The 25,747-nt window shown below is 34.7% G+C and overlaps 1 protein-coding gene across 6 annotated transcripts in view; it reads left to right on the plus strand.

Moving 5' to 3' along the window:
* The first annotated feature begins 223 nt into the window (after positions 1-223).
* tenm4 (teneurin transmembrane protein 4) overlaps positions 224-25,747 on the plus strand; it is a 243,565-nt gene continuing 218,041 nt past the window's right edge. For all 6 annotated transcript variants that reach the window (XM_051128614.1, XM_051128615.1, XM_051128616.1 and 3 more), the window contains exon 1: positions 224-527. The gene's annotated coding sequence lies outside the window, so the exon portion shown is untranslated. The remainder of the gene's footprint in view (positions 528-25,747) is intronic.

Consider the following 25,747-nt stretch of genomic DNA (forward strand, 5'->3'; position numbering starts at 1 on the left):
TACATTTATCGTATAAGGTAAGGCATCTTGCATTCAATCAAACTAAACGTTTATACTTTAGTATTTTTTTTTTTTTTTTTTTTTACAGGTTTCTGGTGTAGCTACTACTAGCCCGCGTAAAAAGCGCTCGCTTTTACGCGCACACCCCCCTCTCCAGTCTGCACACATGGTACGAGCCGACTGTGGATGGTGGAAGCCGCTTGTCATTCCTCGGCATTCCCTCCAGCCTCCAGCCTGCTGCACTGCTTTCCACTGCAAGCGCTCACGGACTCAGCACTACAGCACACGGACGCTATTCGCCCTCCAGCTCTCCGCAGTAAAACACACGGCTCGTCTTATTTATGCGCACTGCTCTCTCTCTCTCGCCGCGCTCTCTCTCTATGCGGCGCCCTGGACATTTTTCCTCCTATTCATTTTCCAAACGGGAGATCATGATGATGAGACACTGATATTAAGAGCATAACACCTTCCGGAAAAGCGATCGCAACCTGCAAGACGCTGGATAGACGCCTTCTTCTTCAGCAATGGTGAGATGCATGTTCACAAGAAAAGTGCGTGTTGTTGCAGAAACAGCTGGAGCGTTTGGTTTGGGCTGTGCGCAAGGATGCTTGATACTATTACGCACAACCTCCTCTGTTATTTATTATGGAGCAGCTTGTAAACTAACAGCATGGAAGGGCAGTGCAAAGAGGGCTTGGCTGCACTCAGTTACCATGTAAAACCATTAATTATTGCTTAAGGATTAATGATTCATATCTCTATCTTTTTTAAGACTCAGTCTAAGCTTTTAAATAGAAGTTTGTTTCTCATTGACTGGGACATTTTGGGCATTTTCCAGCATTTGGACTCAACATCCATCCCATATTAACGGGCCAAGGGTGTACCTGCTTACTGCTGCATGTTTCACTCCTGTATTATTCACTTAGGGGTGTAATCTGGATAGATGGCTATAGTTTAAGGATATAGAGAAGATAGTGTTCGGCTTTCTAGGGTAGGATTGTTGCCAGTGTTTTCTGGCAGTGGGGTAGTGCGTTTCCAGATTGATCCTGTGAGGCAAATGGGCATTTATAGCTCCAGTTTTACTCCTACTCCCTTACACCCTCCTATTTGGGGTCTGAGGGTTCATTGTGAAAAGAGTTCATGGCTATTGCTGTGGTATTTTAGGGGGAAAATGGCAAAGATTGTTAGAATGTGTGTAGACTGATAGCAAGGTAGCTGCACTTTAAGTGGTACTTAAAATATAAACTGCATCCAGTGTTTATTTATTTTTTGTAATTGTCATTTTTAAAAGAATTCTGTCTGAGGAATGAGCAAGCATGGAGAGGGAGAGAATAAAATGCTTTGAGATGTTAAATCTGTTTTTTATTCAGTAGCACATATGTGCATACACACAGCCTACTATAACAGAAGGGCTGTTGAAAAATTGATTGTAAATTGATAGAAGAGATGTTTCATCTTAGTATATATAAAAAATAAACAGAATGTCTTGGGACACATTTAAAATGTAAATGGAATTGCATTAGATACCAGAATGTTAAATCAAATCATATTCTTTTTTAAAGAAAAATAGCACACTTTCAATGCAAACATTTACCAAAAGAAAATGGTTGGGTTTTAAATGAGAAGACTAATAATATGCTGAAGTACTTGGACACTTTGTGGTTGTCAAATGATAGTGGCATATGTTCATAGTTAATGTGATGAACTAGACATGTGGTTACTCTACTAGAACACCTGTGTGAACTTAAGGAGAACTGACTTCACACATTCAGTAAAATGAGCAAGGAACCATTTGGTTTAAAGTACAGAATTATTCAGAGAATTGAATTTAGTTCACAGAGCTTGTTGATTTGGTATTTTTGGATCATTTTTAAGTGCACCTTAAGAGTTCATGATTTTTTCCGGGATGCTGTACTTGGAAAAATACCAGATGAGTAACCAAATTTATTTGGTTTTTCATATTCAGAGGCATATCAAGTTAGATATTAATTAATGTGAAAGTTTGTGTTTAAGCCTGAGGATAACAAGCTTCTTGGGGTTAAATTCGAGAGACCCCAAATTCTGTAGTGTGCCGTGCGGTGTTGTGTAGCGGTACTAAATGAGTCTGAAGTTGGTGGGTCCCCATTGGTTTGACCTTTCGAGGACAGCCCTGTATTCTCCCGTTGTCATGGTCTAAGTTGATGAGGACCTTGGTCACCACACAAGCGATTTCTATGAAAAGAAAAGCCCAGGCAACTCTCTCTTTGTTCGCCCTTACAAAGAGAACGAAGAAAAACATCAGGCTAATTTCTTTTCTCTTTTATCTTTTCTAATCATTTTCTTTTTTACATTATTCAGTGTTCCTTTACTTCTCAAAAGAAATCTTTATGAAAATTAAATCAAAATGCCCATTTTCTAATAGTCCGAGGCTCTTTTTTTTGTGGGTTTGGTTTGATTTCATAAACTACTGACTTGTTTGAAGCCATCTGAGGAACCGCAATGAGACGAAACAATGATGGAAACAAACCAATGAATTGCTTGAGCTCCCCAGTGACTCTTCCAGTCAAGATGTGGAGTCTCTCATGTAATAAGCCTTCATAGCTGAGCTATTGTGAAGGAGTGTAGACATCAATGGAAGGTGGAAACACAGTGTGTGAAGTGTTGCTCATTGCACCTTCCTCTTATTAAGGACCCCCAGAATTGCACCCCTGCCAAGTCTCTTTATCCCTGCAGTGCTAAAAACATCTGATCACTGTCTTCGCAAGACTTTTGTGCAGTGAGGCATTTTCCTGCTCAACCACTGCTCAGAAACATAATCTGATACACCCAGAGTGAGAAAAACATGTTGGACTGCTTTTTGGTCGTTTGCCTACTTGAGACTGTTCCTGCAATTCTTCAGTTTGTCTTAAATTCACCACCACACTTTTAAAGGTTATGTGTATTTTAATGCAGAGGGAACTAAATAAATAAACCATTTGTAGGTTCCTCCCCCTGTAAATGCTGTAAATACATCATGATCTCTGTTGTAAATGGTGTGGTGCTATCAAAACATTGCTCTGTTTGTTTGAGCAACCAGATTAACAAAGCAATATTGGCTCAGCCAATCGTGAGAGTTTGGGGTGTGGCTATCAGTTTACCCAACCAATGGGGTGATTTTGCCAAAAACTGTTGGAAAACCAACCAGATCTCAGGAGAAAACTGTTTTACAAGGTGCCGATTTCGTATAACATTAAGGTCCATCCCTAAACCTAACCCTCAGTGGGATGTAAGCAGAGAATTCACCACCATTTCACCAAAATATTAAACACGTACGAATTGCCATAAGAGTGTGTTGTTGAAAACAAGTCATTACTTTTGCAATTGTTTGGTAATGTAAGTTACCTAGTCATTGTCCTACTGCATAGGTTAAAAATTGTTGCACACACTGAAGAAAAAAAAAAAAACTATTTACTTTTAAACAATTTTCACTCGGGAAGTATCAACCTGGACACATCTGCTTTTGCCATTATGGAATTAGTTTATTTTTTTAGAAACAAAAAGCAGAGATATCTCATCAGATTATGAAAAATGTAATCAGACCTCCGATATGCTCTGCCAAAATCATGTCTAGTATTGTTTCCATAAGCTTCAGTTAAGTACATTGCTGGGTAGTAAGGATTTTTTTTTGTTCTTGTACATGGGGGTGGTTATAAACAAACGTATATTGGATCAATGAACTGCATTATAGTTGTGACCTACTGTCTGTTCACTCCATTTGAGATCAATGTGAAAGTTGTGTGACCCTCACTGACTGCTAATGCAATTAGGGTTTTATTGTGTGCCAGTTTATAGTGCTGTAAATACCACCACCCCCGTTATATACTAAGATTAAAAGCATTGGCTACACCTAAACCATGAACACCAATTTGTCCAAATGGCCACTTGTCAGTTTGCAAGCTAGTTTGATGAATCATTTATCTCCTACTTGATTTTGTTGGTTTTTGGCAAAATACAATTTTGGAAGCTCTAAATGAAATGTTTCATTTGTAAATGGGATACGATGTTATTTTGAAGACTTGTTTTTATGTGGCAACACAATAGCAGCACAAGACAATTTAGCTCAAATCCTGCTGAAGGAAATGCGTAATTCCTTAGAAATGCAAATGATTATGTATCAAATTGGACATCTTTCTTATAATTTATATATAGTATGGATATTATTTGACAAAAGTCTACATGTTTACACTTGGATATGCAAGAAAAATTGGAAAGGGGCAAATCTTTTACGAAACAGGGCAATCTTTATATAATTTGACATTATTTTGACAAAATTTGCTAATTTGACAAAACAAAGCTTTCTTTGTATAGCTTTTAATCTATAGGTACAGGTTTCAGTTTACAAAGATATTTACTAGTTTATACTTAGAAATGCAATTAATGTTCCCTTGAAATTGTAATTATAATCTGTCAGTTATGTATAGTATGGGTTATCTGACAATTTTAAATGTTTATGGTTAGAAATGCAAGATCCTAAAAAATCCAAAAAGCAAAATCTTTAGAAAGGATGCAATATGAAATATTTAGAAAGATTGTCTAATATGGAAAAAAAAAAAAAAAAAGTTATAATATATTTCTTTCTTTTAGTTATACTGTTAGTTTCAGTCCACAAAAGTCTAAACCAGTGGTTCTCAAAGTGTGGTATGAGTACCACCAGTGGTACGCAGAGGAATCACTAAATTAAATATAAATTAATGTTAAAACACAATTCAATTAAAGTTATTCTGTATTTAAATATGTGTGTGTATGTGTTTTTTTTTACATTTACATGTACAGTGCAGTTTTTATCTAACTTTTAGATACAACACATTTTAATTTAATCATTATTTACGTTTTTTTTTTTTTACCTGTTTGTAAGCACTAAGCAGTGTTAATGTTCAAACTGTGTATTTACAATGTTAAAGTGGCTGACAACAATAAATATTCTTACTAGGAATAAAACTGCCTCGCTTTTGTACTGTGCAAAGCTATACTGCTGTAGTTTAATAGTTAGGCCTACTACGTCACTGTATTTTAATGCTGGTCATTATGGTGGTACTTGGAGAGACAAATATTTTCTGAAGTGGTTCTTGGTATAAAATTTTGAGAACCACTGGTCTAAACTATTTTATCATAATACATATGAAATCATTAGAAATCCAAGAGAAGCATGAACATAACATGTATTTCAGTTGAAAATCTAGTAGAAATGCTTTTTTTTTGTGTGTGTGTGTGAGTGTGATTTTAAACTTCTACACATAGTATAGATCTCAGTTAACAAAAGACATTTTTTTTTTTCAACCTTAAGAAAAAAAACACCCTTCAACAGATAAACATGGCTTTTGAAAAAGTCCTTACCCTTGGCTTTTTTAAAAATTGTGCTAATTGCCTGATATAACACTTTTCCTGAAATCCTGCAAAGACAAACAACCAACAGCTTCCGTGGCATCCGGTAATTAGCACTCAGAAAGGTCTCGCTTGCGACACTACAGTACCTCAGTCAAAACAATACATCATTGTTTTCCACCTCTGTTTGTTTAAATGACGTGTCGCTCTGACAGGAAGAGTAGATCTTACTGTAAATGAAGCTCATTGTCACGGTCGCTTGTTTTGGGAGGAATCCGCTAATTTTTGCACGCTCAAACGACCAGAGCTTTGCTTTGTCCCTCTCAGACGGCGTATAAATCACTGTCACTCGGTACAGTTGGTGCATTAGCTGGGCTTTACGAACGCAGCCTTTCCGTTCACCTTCTCAACATGAACGCTATTAATGGCGATGATGAGTACATAGGGTGCAGGGGGTGTATTTGCTTGCCCGGAGCATTATGTTTAGTCGAAGCTGCAGTCTGTCACGCTGTGATTTATCGTACGTACGGCTAATGGCAGCCTGTCGAGATAGCAATGTTTTATTGGACTTGAAAGTTGGGAGAAGGAGGGGGAAAAATGCAGTAGCGCTCTTCATTTCCAGAATCACTGAACGGTGACTGGTCAACTGAGCAGTCGCGATTTGCTGAATGAGGGCTGCGAGTTGCTGAATGAGGGAATTTTCTCTCTCCTTTTCTTTAGTGAAACTTGGTTAATCTTAGGAAAATTCTCATTGAAGGAGACACATTCTTGGTATGGCTACGCAGCTGTCAGGGCTTTGCGGCATTACTTTTTAAATGTGAAGAGTAGCTCTGTGTTTTTATGAAATGTGACTCTAGCTTTTCTCTAGACGACAGTTTTTTTCACACAGTTGGAGGAAAGAAAAGCTTTTTCTTCACTCCAGTGGGCTTGGACATTGTGTATTCTAAAAGTGGGATCAGGAACAACAGCTGCCACATTTACATTCAAATGACTTTCAAGAGATCCTACTTCGTAGTCTGGGCACCTATTCCCATGCAATTTCACCAGGTATACTCCCCCCAATATGGGATGCTGACGGCCAAGCTATTTTATGCCAAAAATGTATGCTGCAGTTCCATTTGTTGCATCTATTTATGAAGGTTTTAATTCTTCCCAGAGAAACAAGGGAGGCGGTGTTTCTTGTAAAGCCCTATCAATTGTTTCTCCTTGACCGTAGTAAGATTACATGGAGACTTTGGCTTTTTTTTGGTATCCACATTGTTTCTATTGAGAAAAAAGACTCCAGTAATCTCATGTACTCTCTTGAGATCTTAAGAAGATAGCGCAAAAACATCTCTAACTGTGTTCAGATGTGTCAGAATGCTACCTCCAGTAATTTTAAAGTGGGATGCTGGCTGCCAAGCACTTTTATGATACGAATGACAGAAAACATACTGCAATTCCATATTTTGCATTGAAGCATCAGTTTAAGAAGGGTTTATTTTTTGCTCAGAGAAATAAGGAAGGCGGCGTTTGTTCTCAGTTGTTTCTCGTAGACAGCAATGAGATTACATGGGTTACATGGAGACTTCTACTTAAGTTTTTAGCTTCTCAGATGTTTCTACTAAGTCCAAAGTAATCTCACGTTTCTTCTCAAGATCTTTAAAATATATCTCAAAAATGTGTCAAACTGTGTTTAAATGTGTAAAACTGCTGCGCTCGTTAATCTGAAAGATTTATACTTGTACTATATCACTAGTCGTCTCATTTATGACTCTTTTTTTATGCATGCACAATATATTTGTACCATATCTATCGCACAATATTAATATGCTATATTTATTGTCATCTGTCAGTACTTATTTTCCTTTTAGATTGCTGTACCTTTGCCGTCATTTAACACTCACTTAAAAATTAAGGTAACACATTAGTTTAGGGACCAATTCTTACTTTTAACTAGTTGCTTATTAGCATGCATATTACTAGCATATTGGTTGTTTATTTGTCGTTATAAAACACATATTTTGCATGACCATATTTTACATTACTTAATCATACCCAATGCCTAAACTTTACAAACTACCTTACTAACTATTAATAATAAGCAGTAGGAGTTTATTGAGGCAAAAGTCGTAGTTAATAGTTAATAGTTAATAGTTAATAGTGAGAATTGGACCTTAAAATTAAGTGTGACCACAGTTAATCTAAGCACTAACAATTGTGATCATGGACCACAAAACCAGTCATAATTGAGATTTATACGTCATCTGAAAGCTGAATAAACAAGCTTTCCATTGATGTATGATATTGTTAGAATAGGACAATATTTGGCCGAGATACAACTATTTAAAAATCTGGATTCTGCAAAAAAGTGCAAAAAATCTAAATATTTTAAAAATCGCCTATTAAAGTTGTCCAAATGAGGTTCTTAGCAATGAATATTACTAATAAAGTTTTGAGATATTTACAGTAGGAAATTTACAAAATATATTAATGGAACATGGTCTTTACTGATTCTTGGCGTAAAAGAAAAATTGATCAGTTTGACCCATACAATGTATGGGCTATAAATACATGCTATTTAAGACTGGTTTTGTGGTCCAGGGTCACAATTAGAAATAAACCTGTTAAATTTAATCTATTCATACAGTCCATTACAGTGTTATGCCTGAATTGTAGCATTTAAAATGATTGATTTTAGTTTTTAGTGTTTTGTTTTAAACATATAGACATAATAGTAAAGAATATTTAAATTGGCCATAACATAGAGTTTATTATTTGCTTATTGATTTAGACCAGAATTGTAATACTCCAAAGAAATGTAGGGGTAACCAGGTGAGTAGATGAAACATAACTGAAAACCCCAGTGAAATCTCATGAGATTTGAAAGAGCGATCTCAGAGCAGTATAATTTTCCTCTGGGAGGTTATTTGTTACCCATAGAAAAATCCCACAAATGCAGATCACCATGCCATCGTAAGATGAAAGCTGAAGTCGTTTTGAAAAATAACAGTTTAAACATTTGAAATAGTAGAACAAATGATGGGTTTGCTTCAGTTGACATGTGAACGAAATGCCGCCTTTGAACGCTGGGTAATTAATCAATTACTGGCTATTTGCTGTTAGCAGCAGTACTGTGCCAGAGTGAGGTCAGACTTGAGGTTTTTCCATTTATCCTTGTATACTGTGGCATTGTCTGTTTTGTTTAAGCAATGCTAATGCACCTCATGGCCTGTAAATGACCTTATTACTCATCTCAGGAAAGAAAAAGATTCACATGGATGTGTTTAATGCCAACTGTTTTTCTTTGTTGGCCAATTGGTTGAATAGTTAGGTGATGAATGCTTTTCGCACCGTTGTGTTTTGATAACAGTCAACACTCTGCTTTTTGACCCCAGGACCTTTTGTGTTGGAGCCCGAAACATCTGCCTCCCACAATCCTGTGAGGTTGCAGCCCCCTGCGTTGACTCACCTTTATAGTAATGTTTAGATGCAGAGAAAAACACAGATTATATTTCCAAGGAATAGAGATTTTTGGTTTTGGTTTTTAAAACATTTTTTTTTCCTTTCCTTCATTTTGTACACTCCTGTTTGTCATTGACCCCTGTGCCAAAGTTTAATTCTTAAGGTAGTAGTATAAGTGATTCTTGCCTTAGCAGACACCACTAATGAACATCTTTGTATGATAGTGATTTATTTTCTCTTCCCTGAAAGGCCTGGCTGATGTTGCCTCTCAGTAGTGGCTATTTTTTCCTTGTTCTTGCTGAAGGATCTCAGTGGTCCTATCAAGCCTCTGCTCTTGAAGTGGACTTTGGAAGAGGGGGCTTCGTGTGAAAGGAGGGGCCTTAATATGTGCACTTGAGCCACTTTCCAGAGAGGATGGAGGTTCATGTTACATCTCTTGTGCTGAGAGAAACAGTGCATCCATTGTGTCCCGCATTTCACGCTACACATGTAGCAATTTCTGTGATGATAACACATAAGTCACATAAGTCACTGGAAGCTAATCGCAATCTCCTTGCACGAGACTCGGATTTCAGCTTTTGTCGCCGAAGCTTAATTTACTGTCACAAACTTGAATGCTCCTCATACGTTTCCACTTGTGTGTCTGGAAAAACACCTCCTAGAATGACCCGTCTGTGTGAAGTATGTCGGCTGTAGATCTAGCAAGATGCTTTATGCAAGAGAGTGGTATGTGTGCTTGGCAATTACTAAAGCAGCTTTCAAAGATTAATAGAGGAAATTGAAACTATTATAAGATCATCGAAGCTTTAGAGGCTTAAGATTCATATATAAAAGCATGTTTCTAAATCTAGACTCTTTTAATGCCAGTAATGGCCATTTTATAATATCACATTTAGAGAACAGATACTGAAGTAAGGTAGTACTGCAAGAAATTCTCAGTTTAAAAACAAGTTTTTTGCTAATATTTATAATACACATGTATTGTGATGAAAGCCAAAATATTAAATGTCATGGATGAATATTTACTGAGTAATCCACTGTTTGTAGAGGGAGGTTCTATGCAATTGTTATGCTAGAGGAAAGGAAAAGGAAAGTCCAAGTGCACACACACACACAGTAGTGAGTAGTGAACAAACACACACACACCCGGAGCAGTGGGCAGCCATATTTGGTTTTCAATCAATAAAATTGGGTAACATTCAACAATCTGGACATGGAGCCTCATTGAGATCCCTGTATCTCTGGGACTGAATAATGTAGGGTCTTGAAAATTAAGATTTCAAAAGAAAAGTTTATGAAGAACTAGAATCTAAAATCATATTGCAATATCTTTAATACCTCTTGAGTTATAGGCACGCAAACCTTGGAAACGAGATACATCTCCAGTTTCAAAACTATTTGTTCATCAGACATTCCTCTTTAAAAGAAAAGTATCGTATTTTTTCAAACTGACCCACATTTGGTCTTTGACCACTGAAAATGTGTACATTTTAATGATTTACTCCTGGAGTCATATTGAAAGGAAAGCTTAAGACCCAATATCAAAAAGGGCTTTAAGAAATCTTTAATACTTGAGTAACAGGCATGCAAACTTGAAAAGTGCTGTTTTCCCAATTTTTAATGGACACCATTGGCACATAATGCATCAAAGATTGCTAAAGTCAACAGATTTTCAATCTCTGTGTAAAAATGAGATAATGATGCTGCCATCTTTCTGAAGTCATTTTTACCCCCCCCGTAACTTGACTTTGGATCTAAAGTGAAAAATTGTCTTTTTGACCACTCTCTACAAAATAGTGGATTACTCAGTAAATATTCAATGACATTTTTTTTTTTTCCTGAAAGCATATTAGCAAAATCAAAAATTTAAGCCAGGGACCTCTGGTTGAGTTGACACAGAATGACCCAGCTTTGGTGCAGCAGTTGAGCCATAGTACTAATGTGGGTAATGTATCTTTAAATCTAGCTCCATCTCCTTCCCGGTGATTTTTTTTTTCATTCTAAATAAAATAAATAAATACAAATTCACCTAGTCTAGCCGCAACGTTGTAGATGGTGTATGCAGTTAAACACACTCAGCATGATGCTTAAGCAGGTGATGTAAGTTTTTGATTCTTGCTGGCAACATTTCTGAATCCTCAGTTGTTTCCTTGAAATAATGATATTCATGGCTCCATGGTTTGGAGTGTTGTGGGCTTATTAAAAGTTAAAATGAAATCAGAAATGATCTTTTACCTTTTAATTACTTAACGCACATGCATGGTCTAATCATTTCTATCATATGCTTAATTTAAGTGTGGGTGCAGCCATTTTTAACTTGAATGTGTGAGACTTTCTGTGTCAGTTGCTTCGAGTTATTACCTGTATTAATGCGACTTAATATTGCAAGCTATCATATTACTGTAATTTATCATCGCAAGAATAAACACTGGTTTGTTGCACAGATTGTTTACTGTATACTGCACTTTGTTATTCTTCTAGTTATTTATTATAATGGCTAATAAAATAAGTCTTGTACATTAATAGGAAATAACTTATTTATGTGTTAAAAAATAATGTGGATACTATTAATCGGTGGCACAGCCAATGGCCTGATGAGATCAGGGCAGGGCTAAATAAATATCTGACCAATGGCAGGTGTGAGGAGTGTTTATTATTTTTGTTAATTTTGGTGCGACTAGCGGCAAATAAATTAGATGCTTCACCTATAAATTTAATGCAAATCAACTTTTTCTAGCCATTTTATTTCTGGAATGTGACAAATTTCCAAGTAAAGTAAGAATGGAGCCATGTAGGCAGAGGCAGAAGTAGCTATTTTTCATTGGTTTACATTATCATGTACGGCCTAGATGATGTCAGTGGCAAAGAAAAGTTGTTTTCTTTCAAAGTTGTTGCAAATATAAACTTTTCTCTTTAGAATAACATGCAAAGATGAATTGTTCATAAGGAGACCAGGGGCTGAGTTGTCAAAAAAATCTTTTGTATATTCTGTATTTCCCGTAAATAAACAAATTAATTAATTAGAAGAATTGTAAAAGATATATAGTTAATTTATTTATTTGTGAATACAAAATATTCCTAACTTTATTCTGAGTTTGAATTTCTTTAAAAATGTAAATGTAAATAACCTCTTATTTACATAACACTGTGGATGTGCACAAGTACTTTGAATTGTACTTTGAATTGACAACAATGATCAATAATCAACCAGTGATCAGTCGTTATAGTATGTGAATTGATACTTTAAGAAACCAAAATTCAGTAACAACTCTAAGAAAGAAAAAACAAAAGAGTCAAATAGGGACCTAATTTTAATTTTACAATTTTTTAGCATTCAGCACATATGAGTACTTATAAAAATAGATTTGATTTTGGTTTCATGCTGAAACATTGCCGTAAGCAACGCTATGTTTTTGGCTGCATCATAGGTTGAAGTTGAGGTTGCATCATAAAACAAAGAAGTGACACATTTTGTGTTTGTTATCGAGTGATTCAGTCGTTTTGCCGGGCAGCGTTGAACTCCAGTGGCCATGCTGCAACTTCAGCTCTAGAGAGCGGAGAAAATAAAGGTAGTGACTAAGCCGGGGCCGCTGACGAAACATGCTCTGTCCTGTGGCATATCTGCCTCCTCTGTCGAGAAAGACTCCAGGGATGAGTGTGTATAAGAGAGAGAGCGCGAGTGTGTGCATGAGGCAGAAATAGAGTGGGCCACTACGCAGAAGCTGTGGGAACGGAGAACAAAGTGACGTGTAAATAATAAGATGTCCTTACGGTGTTTGAGGGTTACATTATCCGGGCACTTCTTCTGACAGCCGTCACATATCTTCCCGCTATCAGACTAACAAAGTGGCGCCCACATTTTCTGCATGTATGGGTTCCTCTCTTCAGATTAGACTCCCCAGTGGCGTTTCATCATGTGGCACATAATCTTATGCAAGATGGTGAAATGGCAGTTAATTTGCAGGTAATTAGACCCCAGTGATTTGCCATTGAAAGGACACCAGAAGTGAGAACTGTGTTTGAATATCACGCAGGCTGCGGCACTTATTACGTTAGGAATGTTTTCGTTGGAATAACTGGCTGCGTAACGTTCCGAGCCGTTAATCACTGAAAGTCATATAATATTACGTTAGATAAAGTACATTAGGTTTAGAATCGTTTCTGGCCGATTGGACGGCAGTTACTCATTGAGAGTTACGCATTGAAAGTGTAGAGAGGAAATTGCAGAAAAATGGCTTGAATGGTAATGCCCTGTGGTGGTTCGTTTCGGTTTCGTTATGGTTGGTGTGCTGTTTTTTTTATGTTAAAATAATAAAATATGTAGAAACAGCTATAAGTAGGCCGTTACATGCTTTATTTGTTAGGGCTTTTTCCAGTTTGCCTCTGTGATGTTCTCTATGAAATAAACTAAAAAAATAAATCAATTAAATTAATGATTTTTTATTTTTTTTAAATATTGCTTTTCTTACTATATCATTTAATTTGTTTCATTTTTCGTTAAAATATTGCTGTAGAATACATTTTTGCCTGAATGTAAAAACAACCCGTTTTTTTTTTAGAATCACATTTGTTACTGTCCAACTGTGAAATTAGAATTATGAATGAGACAGTATGTTTATGAAACCTTTAAACTGAGCCCAAAATATTGTACTGCCATAATATGATGGTTTTGTTTTCATTCATTCATTTGTAAATATGGCTAGTTTTTTTTTTTTTTTGTTCCCCAAATAATTCACTCTGCAAGGTCTGTTCAAGAAATGGTGAAAATTAAGAACTGAATCTGGTGTGATTAAATTGCTTGCGAATATTTTCTGCTTTTGTGCCGTATAGTTGTAGTAGACTTTATAAGAATTTCTTCTGGAAAGTTCCTACTTATGAGTTCATAAACCGTAATTATGGCATAATTTATATTCATGTGATTTTAATTGAAATAAAACAGAAAACTTTCACTTCCTGACAAAGTTTTTTTTTTTTTTTTAACAGTAATATAATAAAGAGAATAACTTGTGATAATGAGAAAAGGATTCACATTAGGTGTGTGACTGATGCCTTCTATATTGTATCATTCCTGTCCACAGTGGATGATGGGAAATGTAGTTTGATTGCAATAGAATTATTTTAGTATCATTGATATAATATCATAGTTTTTCTAAATACATTTCTGAATATGCAGATTTTTCATTTATATTTTATGTTTGTATTTTCATTTTAAAGTTTTACTACTATTAAAGAGCAACTTTGTTGTGGTTTTGTTATTTTTATCTTTTTTTTTTTATATTGTCTACAATGTTTTAATAAGTTTAAGTTTATTTTTGGTTATTTTAGTACTTAAGAAGTTTAAGGTGTTTTTATTCTTATTTATTTATTTATAGTTAATGTTTGTTTCATTTAAAATTATGATTTTTTTTTTATGGTTTTATTTTTAGTTAACAATAATAACTCTATTAGCAAGAAAGAAACTAGCAAGAAAGTTTCCCCCAGGTAATTTTGAAGTTATGGTGGTGTTCATGTGCACTCATCTCTTAAATGTGATAATTCCACGTTTCTTCTATACTATTAATATACTGTATATCATGTGATTATTTTAGAAACACATTTTGGAGCTCTGTGCTACTCTTATAATGTGCCCTTGTGCTTTATTTTAGTCTGCAAAACTCATTAATTGATTGTTTTGCCTTCAGTGATTTCAAACATCTTTTTCGGTACCCAACCATAGGGAGAAGAAAGACAAGGAACTAACTAATCGAACACATCATATACAGTACTTGTATCAAAGACAGAGGGTCTTTAGGCGAAATCAGCTCTGATTCTGAAATGAAAGACATGCTTAGCCATCTAATACAACAGCAATTACGGTCACACAATTAAAAGGCTTACTAAGGAATTTGGCCCCTGTGCATGCGGGTCCGTTCTCATAAAGAGGGTGCATTCATGCAGAAACGCCATGCAGACACTGCAGATAATTATGGGTGGCCATTTGAAAAATTGAATCAGCTTTATAAGTGAGAAATGAAACTGAACAATGGAAATGACCAGCCACAGCTACAGTAAAAGAGAAGATGCCCCCTTATTTGACCTAATACAGCCTCTGTTTGGACCGAATTATCAAATAGTGGAATGAAACTGAAACTAATAAGCCTTTTTCTTCAGGACCAATTTCTGTGTGAATTTCTGTTTATGCATTCATAGTCCTTTTTGTCATGTTATGTTTGTTCCAAAAATAACTATGTACAAAACAGTGGTGTTTTAACAGTGGTGGATGCACAGCATCTCCACTTTCTATACAGTAGCGTTACTTTTTCTGCTCTAAATGATTGTTAAATGTGATAAATATATGGAAGAAATATACAGAATGACCTCTCGTTTGATTGGCAGTGGATTTACGGATCTTGTTCATTTGTTTGTTTAGTTGTAATCATATGTCAGTCGTAACACATGGCGAGAGAATATCAGCACTTTGTTAAGGCCACTTCACTAAGTCTTGAGCCAGTCAGACAGAAATATTGATCTGCTCTAATTTGCTTTTAAACCTCCCACGCTCCATCCTTACTTCTCTCTCTCTCTTTCACTGACTGTATTTGAAATGGCCAAACTGCTAAGGCACTGTATTTTTTACTGTATACAGTATACATAAATTTACAGTATGCAGATTTTCTGTATGGCTGAATGCATTTGACATCGTAGTTCACATAAAATTTTTAGTAGTATAATTTTGCATACTGTCTTGTATCATTTTTTTTGTAGGCTGTCTTAATGATTACACATTATATTAACTGCATTTGACCTGATTTGTCACAATGCAGGAAAATGAAATTAGTGAGGAGTCACATATTGCAAAATGTCATTACAATATAAAATAATGGTTTTATTTTAATATACTTTAAAATATAATTTATTCTAGTGATGCATAGCTGAATTTTTATCAGCTGTTACTCCGGTCTTAAGTGTCACATGATCCTTCAGAAATCATTCTAATATGCTGATTTATTATTGGAAATATCAATGTTGGAAAAAGTTGTGTTGCCAATACTATTTTGGAACCTGTGATTCTTTTTTTTTTTCAGGATTCTTTGATGAATAACAAGTTAAAAAGAACAGCATTTATTCAAAATATAAATCTTTTCTAGCAGTGTAAATCTATGCTATCATTTTTTATTAATTTAACACATCCTTGGTTAATTTCTTTCAAAAAAGACATTTACTGAACCCAAACTTTTGAACAGTAGTGTATATTGTTAGAAGACGTCTCTATTTTAAATAAATGCTGTTCTTTTTAACCTTTTGTTGATCGAGGAATCCTGAAAAACAGTATCGCAGGTTCCAACAAAATATTAAGCAGCACAACTGTTTCCAGCACTGATAATAAATGAGCATATTAAAATGATTTTTGAAGGATCATGTGACACTGAAGACTGGAGTAATGGTGGTGAAAAATTCAACTTTAACTACAGATATAAATGAAATTTTAATGTATATTAATTTAGAAAAACATTGTTTTACATCGTAACAATATTTCACAATATATATTTTTTCTGTATTTTGATCAAATGAACACAGCCTTGATGAGCATAAGAAACATCTTTAAAAAACATTAAAAATCGTACTTATCCCAAACATTTGAGCGGCAGTGTGTATACATATATATATATATATATATATATATAGATAGATATAGATCGATATAGATAGATATAAGATTATATATATAAGTCTATATAAGATTTACTTGTTTTGTTGAATGTGCTTTTTGTTTAGTGTTTAATTTTTGTTATTTATGTTATTTGTTTTTTGTTTTTGTATTAACATTTGTTTGTTTTGATTTTGGTTTTTGCTTCTTGTTTTATTATTATTTGTTGTTGTTTTTTCTTGTATTTTGTTTCATTTTGTTATTTGTTGTTTGTTTTGTTTTATTTCTTTTTTCATGTTTTATTTTTCTTGCTTTGTGTGTTTTTTTTTTTTATTTGTATTCTCAATGAAATCTCAAATTCAAAGACATGTTATCTGTCAGCTTCTCATGAGTGACTTCTCATCAATGTGACAAATGAACTGCATGCAATATCAACATCTTTTCTTTTTCTTTTCTCTCTTTCTCTCATTACAGCAATTCTTGACTCTGACTTTGACGGGTCAAAAGCTAACATATCTTTATACTGAATTAATGTCATTGAATACATTTCTGAGATTATAACTAGACTATATATATAACTTGCTATGTGACAACTTATATTATTCATGAAGCTTTACCTGTCCTGCACCACTTGCGCTAAACTTTAAAACGTAGGATTTTGAAAACCGCCTAACAGCAAGTAAGATCAAAAGTCATAAGGATGCTTGCCTTAGCAAACTGCACTAATAAGAAAACATGCATGTTTCTGTTTTTGCTGAACCAGGCGTGAAGATCGATTTTAGCAATAAAGCGGTCTCTGACATGTTCAGTGAAGAAACTTTATTAAACGGGAAAGTAGAGGGAATTGGTAAATTGGCCTAGCATGGCTAGCCAGAGGCAGAGTCTCTCTCATCACTTTGTTTCCTGAGCGAACTGGCTTCGGTTCAAGGCCTAGTGCGTGCTCGGCTAGAAAGGTTTTCAAGGGGCAGGGCCCAGCGCTGAGAGGGACTTGTCAATATATTTTGCGAGTGTTAGGCAGCAAAGTGGAATGATAGCTCTCAGGGGGACTGCCCTTAAGCTGTTTTTCTATAAATATTAATCAGCCCCACAAGCCTGCCTGGAAGGTGGCTCAGCGCTTTTGGCTCGTGTCATTGACTGTACTTCAGTGTGACAAGAGAAACGAGGGAGAGATGAGATGACATTTAGTGACACCTTTAATTTCTGGTTTAATTTCAGAATTCACACCGGGAATGTCACCTCAAAAATGGAGGGGAAAAAACAGCTATGTAAGGTTATTATAGTTAACGAAGACCATACAAAAAATCCTGTTACTTGAAATTAATTTAAAAATAAAATATAGAAAAACCTTGAACAGTCACACTTTAATTTAAGGTCTAGTTCTCGCTATTAACAAACCATTAACTACGGATTTTGCCTCAATAAACTTGCTGCTTATTAAGAGTTAGTAATATAGTTGTTAAGTTCAGGTATTAGGAATGTAGAATATGGTCATGCAGAATAGGTGCTTTATAATTACTATTAAACAGCAAATATGATAATAATAGGCATGCTAATAAGTAACTAGTTAATAGTGAGAATTGTTCCCTATACTAAAGTTTTACCACTTAAACTTATTTTATTTTAGTTACATTATTCAGTTTAACTTGATGTACTAAAACAACTGAAACTGAAATAAGATGAATAAAAAGTGCACCAACATATAACAGCGTTATGTTACAGGCGTCCCGAGTTCGAATCCTGGCTCGAGGACCTTTTCCTGATTCCACCTCCCTCTCAAAACTAGCAACAAAAGTATTAAAACTTCAAACAGAAATAGTATCTGAATGATACTAAAATACTAGTTATTTTCCCTCCTGCTAAGTATTTTCTTCTGTTGCATGTTTTTATTAAGAAACAAAGTATAGTTTGAATGTTTTAATATTTAAAAATGGATTTTTTCTGAATTAAATCATAAATGTTTCACAGACAGGGCTTAGTTTAAACCAGGACTAGGCTTTAGTTAAATTAACCTCCGGTTTCACAGACAAGGCTTAAAATATAAGTCTGAGCTGTTTCAGCTGAAAGAAACTTGCACTAACTGACCTTAAAATGTATTTGTTTTGTCTCAAAATGCACAGTAATGTTTATTTTCTAAGGGATGTTTATACTTAAATGTACTAATTGAACTATTGCCTAATCCTTAACCTAAGTCCTGTCTGTGAAACCAAGACATTTAAGCAGCTTTTATAAAAAATGCCTTGGAAAAAAAAAATGTTACAGGTGTGCATCTTGAGATATGTCAGAGCAAGATATTTTCAGTTGAGACAGCGCAAACATGCACTTCAGTCTGGGATAAGCCTTAAGCCTTATAATCTTTATAATTATGAATTATTTAAATTCACTCCTGCGTTTAGTTAATTGTAAAAACTAATTGGCATCTTAAAAAAAAAGCAATATACCGAAAAGCTATGCTATTAATCTATGTCTAAATGAAATCTCAGGGGGCAGTGGTGCAGTTCAGCACGTCTAGGTTGTAACGTCTGCAGATGATCTTTAATTCGCAGCTGCTTTGTAAACATGCAGATTCAACTAATTACTGTTAGTTCAGTAAAGGGCTGTTTCCAAACTACCTTAGCTTTTATGTTTTGTTAGCAAACTCTTAATGGTGTTCATTTCCTTTTTTTTTAAGTGGTTCTTGCTTAGGGAATATGCAGAAATGTATGTGGATTCAGGCATGCTATATGTACACTTTTTTTTTTTTTAAATCAAAGTATGAGATTTATTTTCTCTCTATCTGTCTTTCATCTATAATCATGTGGCAGTTGTGTTCAAAACATGTTATAATGATAATTTAATTTTAATTTGTCTTTGTTTCCATTTGAACTTGTTAGTACTTGTTAGAATAATCTCACACCGGTTCAATAGAACTGAGTACAAATTACTTCATGGTAGTAAATGAATCCTTTGCCACTTTATTAGTCTTGCATCTCTTTCCAGAAATATTGGTGTTAGTTATCAGGGGGGAAAATGGCTAACAAGCAGCGATGGGGAAAGTTAGCGAAGCATCTAAAATCTCTTTTTAAAAGTGGTGTTCTTCTGGCCCATGCACAGATGAATAGAGATATGTAATTATGTTTCAGTGGCACAGTAAGGCCTATAAAAAGCTTAGCCATACATAATGCATTGTTGGCTGTCAGAAGAGTTTATCCTTTCACTTTTTCCCCATACGAAGAGGCTGACACCAGTGAGGAAGAATGACCTTTAAAAGAGAAGCACTCTTGGTTTGGAGCTTCCATTTCTTTTTTTTCATGCCGCGTAATGCTATGTTGTGTGCCTTTTTAGAAGAATCATCGGCTTGACCCCCCCCCAAAAAAAAAAAAAGTATCGTAAAGGGATAAATCATGCAAAAAATGAATTCTGTTATCATTTTATGACCTTCATGTCATTCCAAACCTGTTTTTTCTGTGACATGCAAATGTGCTGATTTTCTTCTTAATACAATGAACGGGAGTTGAATCCTTCAAGCTTCCAACAGAATGGAAGAGTACTATAACGGAAGGAGTCAGATCAGTTGGATTTGTGAAGGAATCTTTCAGGTTTTGTGAGCTAAATGAACAAATTCATTAAAATTCAGCTGACGAATTGGAATTGGACATCACAATTTCTTTCATAATCAAGCCAATTGATCTTTCAAGGTTATTCAGTGAATAACAACTTAAATTTCAGTCTGTTTCTCACATAAATCTGTCATATGTTGATAAGACTTGCAATATATATGTGTCCCTGGACCAAAAAAAACAGTCTTAAGTAACATTTGTGGCAATAGCTAAAAATACATTGTATGAGTCAAAATGATTGATTTTTCTTTTATGCCAAAAATCATAAGAATATTAGGTAAACCTCATGTTCCATTAAGATATTTTGTAAATTTCCTACCATAAATATATCAAAACTAATATGTATTGCTAAGAACTTCATTTGGAAAACTTTAAAGGAGAAGTCCACTTCCAGAACAAAGATTTACAGATAATGTTCTCACATTTCTTCAGTCATTAAGAAATTGTGTGTTTTGAGGAAAACATTTCAGAATTTTTCTCCATATAGTGGACTTCTATGGTGCCCCGAGTTTGAACTTCCAAAATGCAGTTTAAATACGGCTTCAAACGATCCCAAATGCATCTGTAAATGATCCCAGCCGAGGAAGAAGGGTCTTATCTACCAAAACGATTGGTTATTCTCATAAAAATAATACAGTTTTATACTTTTTAATGTCAAATGCTCGTCTTCTCTTACTCTCCCTGAACTCTGAAACTCCCATCTCATGTTCTCCTTCAACTTCAAAATCGTCTTAAATCACTGTTTTACCGTTTTTGTTAAGGGTGTTTGATCTTCTTTGCATGTTCACTTTGCATAGACTGGGTCGATACTTCTGCAGCGATGTAGAATGATTTTGAAATCATTTTTGAAGTGGAAGGAGAAAATACGATTGAAGTTTTTCGACATACCCTAACTGTCTTGGGCCAGAATACACGGAGTTAAGGCAGCGCAAGACAAGACGAGTGTTTGAGAATAAAAAGTATTTTTTAAATTAAAATAACTGATCGTTTCAGTAGATAAGACCCTTCTTCCTCGGCTGGGATTGTTTACAACCGCATTTGGGATCGTTTGAAGCCGCATTTAAACTGCATTTTGGAGGTTTAAACTCGGGGCATCATAGCAGTGAACATGGAGAAATGTTTTCCTCAAAAAACATAGTTTCTTTACGACTGATGAAAGAAAGATGTCGTCAAAATATCGTCCTATCCTAAGAAATCATACATCAATGGAAAGCATATTTATTTCGATGATGTATAAATCTCAGTTTCAAAAAATGGACCCTTATGACTGGTTTTGTGATCCAGGGTCACATATTCACATGTGCCACTTTTACGTTGCTTTTGCATCTTTTTTGGAGCTTGATCGTTTTAGTCACTGTTCATTGCAATTTGCACAGAAATGTGCGACCAGCACATGCTTTAAAATTTGTCTTTGTGTGTTCAACAGAAGAAAGCAAGTCAAATGAGTTTGGAATGACATTAAGGTGAGTGAATGATTCATGCATTACATTGTGCAATATTCCTAAGGCTGTTGGTGAATAATAACCTCTACTGACTTGTGTGTTTTGTTGTTGTTGTTTGCCTTTGTTCCTTTCCTTCTTGTTCTGTCGTAGGATCAGTCTTGTAAGTCAACCGTACAAGCTACAAGGCCTCTTCTTGTGTTTCGGTGTTTTGTGTTCATACAGCGGAGCCACTGTCGAAAAATCATTTTGCTGCCATGCTGGATCAGCAATGCAAAAACATTAGCATGCATTTTCCATCAAATAACCCCGCTATGCTGAACGATCTGTCGTTATTACTTCAGGCAGCTTCAGCCCTGCTTCGCATGAGCTGCTTGCTGTTTACAGCCATCAAGCGTTGCATCTGATCTTCATTATATATCTTGAATTTACATTTCTAAACACCGCAATGTGTAGACATGCATCCTTCTGCTACATTACTGAGTCATTCTCGCGTATTCTAAAGGTTTTAGAGACTGAAGTGGAACCGATTAGCCCATCATGGCTGGAACTGCTATATGGCTGTGTTCTATTCTAAGTTCTTTGTTTTAATGTCTCCCCAGCAGCTGTGGAGGGAAGATAACTCCTGTGTGGAAAGGTGTAAAATCGTACCTCTTCCATGTAAAGCCGTATACTTAAGATTCAAGAGGAATGTGTTAATTAGCTGACAAATCTTTAAAGCGAAAGGATTTTTTTTTTCTGTCTCCTTAGACTTGAGATTACATCTTGAGTTCAAAGGAGTGTTGGCACAAAGGAGTAGAATGGTAAATACACATATTGCACCGAATTAATACGGTACAGTATGTGTATTACTCTCATATTGCTTTGGATTACATTAAAGAAAGTACAGAGTTATTATTATTCAAGTTATATTCAGTGTACTGTATGTAAAATTAGTGTTGCCTGGCCTTTGTGTGCATACATTTATCAGATTACTGAATGCACTGTTGATTACAATGTTTACTAGCATTTTATTTTAGTTTTTGACATTTTTCAACTTCTGAAATATTATAGTTTATTTTAATTTGGTAAATGCATAATAAAGCATTTTATTGCAGTATAAATACTACTGGTGAATTAATACCATTTATTTTATCACTAAATATTATTAAATAATAATAACATTATCTTATTATCAAATAGTGTTATATGATTGTGATATTCCTTTATTTGTGAAATACTATAGTAGGATTAAATAATCAAGATGTTTTTAAGTGTAAAATCATTTTCAAATAATTTATTTCCAATTTAGTAAATATTATGTAAAACCCCAAATGTGCCTGCAGCATGTATTATTAACTATATAGCATTTACTTTAAATTAAATACTACTACTTCTAGTAATTAATGAATAGTATTTATTTTTATATATAATAAACAGTTATTATAATGTAATTTTATAATGTAATTTTGTTTGTAATAACCAGCTTGCAACAGAGTTGCTTGATTTTTGGGGTCTTGAGAGATCTTGAGAGTGTTGGTCGAGATCTGGCTCTTGGCTTATGGTCTCAGATGAGACTACAGTGTATTTCTAAATTAGAAATGCACTGAAGGTGATGATAACCTTATGTCTGTGCAGTATCTTCACCGATACCGAGACAGATACTCAGCCAGTGGATGAAGTGACTGGTTTTGGTCTGGCTCTGAGGGAGTCGATTGGTTGGCAAATAAAGTGGTACTTAATATATAACTCAGGAAATCTTGTTTGACGGAGAGTGATATGGAACCTTGGTTTTTTTTTTTTTTTTTTTTTTTTTTTTTCTCTTTGTAGACTTAAAGCAGCATGTATGACCATGATTAAATCTGGGTAACCTTCACTTACTTCAATAGAATTGACTCTTAAGTAAACAGAACAAATTAAATGGCACCTATTCGTGTTCAACATGTATAATTAAATTGATACGCAGAACCGTGTACAAATCAAAACCAGTTAGCTGGTGGCAGTCAACTGGAGGAAATTATTTAACAATATCATTAATTAACCTCACAAGTCTGAATTGGAGAAACTCAAACCACATTCCTGAGCTGATTTCTCAGTTTCTGAAAAAGAAAGTGTTTGGGATGGCAACAGTTACAACTACAACAGTCTTACAACTAGTGCATAAATCTTTATTGTTTGTTTGTTTCACAGCAACTGATATGACAGTAGATACCTGCAGTTTCAAGGTCAGTAAGTCTTAAAAAATATCAAATAATTTGTCCTTTTTGTTTTGAGAAGCCAAGGTTGGTCTGGGTTGTAAAATGCCATGTGATGCAACTCCCCAAAAACTTAATTATTAATTCATAATGTTTTGGTTTGGTATTAAATTATTAATTCATGGTATTTTGTGGTTAAAGAAAAAAAGAAAAAAAAAAACACTCTTCGTCCCACACTATATATATAAAATGTAATATGATATTAATATACATTCCCATTCAGAAGTTTGGGGTTTTTAAAGAAATAAATGCTTAAATGCAAGTTGTACATGTATATTTGTGTATATTTATTGTATGGTATATGTACATGAGTGAAAAAGCAATAATAAAAAAAAAGAAGCAGGAAAAAAAAGAAATAAATACTTTTATTTAGCAGGGACACATTTAATTGTCCCAAAGAGATGTTTAAAATAAATATAAAGACATTTGTATTGTTACAATAAATAATTTTGAAATAAATGCTGTTCTTTTGAACTTTATATTTATCAAAGAATTCATAAAAACTCCATCCAAAAAAAAAAAAAAAAGATGCTAAAATTAGTATGATTTCCGAAGGATCATGTGAGCACTGAGCACTGAGACTACAGTAATCGCACTGAAAATTCAGCTTTCCCATTTTAGGAAAAAATTACATTTTAAAGCATGTTAAAATGAAAAAAATAAAAATAAATAAATAAATAAATAAATAAAATTCTTTTAAATTGTACTAATATTTCACAATATGACAGATTTTACTGTATTTTTTAAAAACACACAAATACAGCCTTGGTGAGAGATTTCTTTTGAATAGTAGTAGTGTATATATATATATATATATATATATATATTTTTTTTTTTTTTTTTTTTTTTTTTTTTTTTTTTTTTTTTGGTCAAGTTAAGTTGACAGCCCAGTAAATGCTGTTTCTGTTTTTTTTTTTTTTTGCTCCTTACAGATATCATCATACCGCCAAAAACGATATTATGGTGAATTATAAAATAATATAGTGGCGCAAATTCAAATGTATTACCTCTCTCTGACCCACTTTCATTTTGACACTCATTATCTGACACCTAAACCCGGGGCGCAGCACGAACAGAAAAATTACGGAATGGGTAAGTGTCAGTAGATTTGTGTCAAAATCCATTTCCATGAAACTTTCTAAAATTGACTAATAAAAATGCCAGCCACAAAATGGGGTTAGTAATGGGGTTATTAATATTCATTAATATTCATTCACATTCATTCATATTCATTCCTTTATTTCAAGCTGCTAAAAATATATACCAGGGTGTGAACGATCACGACTCTGTGCAGATGTGAATGTCTAATGTAATACAGAGCATTCGAACCTGAGCAGTTCTTCACATTATAAATTACACAAATACAAAATGAGCTCAATTGCAACGGCTTAATCTTATGAAAAGGCCAATATCCAGATGGAAGTTGTTCTTCCCGTCTCCTCGCATAATATTTTTTCCTAGTACAGAAAAATAGGCAGAAATAGAACCCAGTTGGAACGTGATAAACCTTTTATCCTTGTGTCCCGTGGCCTGATTTGTCTTACGCATTCGCCTCGTTGTAGGTTTATGAAGAGCGACTCGCCTCTCTTGTTCATTTTCTGTCCCCCTACTTGTTTTGATATCATTTTTCATTTGTGTCGGGCGACAGTTTTGATCCGACTTGATGGCATTGATGAGTGGCAGGCTGCCTTGTGTTGCAAGCAGCGGCACCGTGTCACTGGATTCAAACACGTTGCAATCTGACCTTGGCATAAATCAGGTTTCCAGGGGAAAGTGGAAAACATTATCTAAAGCCCTCAGGCACTTTTTCGTGTTTGCAAATAAAATATTAAGCATCCTTAAATATTTTTCTCCCGCATCTCGTCCGGCAGGAAGATTGAAAACGTTTAAATCACCTGAGCCTATTTCCACATTTAAATAACAGGTTAGATCCATCAAATACTAAAATGGTAGTTGTAGTGCACTGCCAATCTTGGGTCTTGACTTTACTGGCTGCTACTAGAGAAGAATCAGCAATAAATGTGGATTATGCATGAATCAGATAACTCTAGGAGAAAAGGTGAAGTG

Source organism: Labeo rohita, chromosome 15 (assembly GCF_022985175.1).
Source record: "Labeo rohita strain BAU-BD-2019 chromosome 15, IGBB_LRoh.1.0, whole genome shotgun sequence".
NCBI lineage: Eukaryota > Metazoa > Chordata > Actinopteri > Cypriniformes > Cyprinidae > Labeo > Labeo rohita.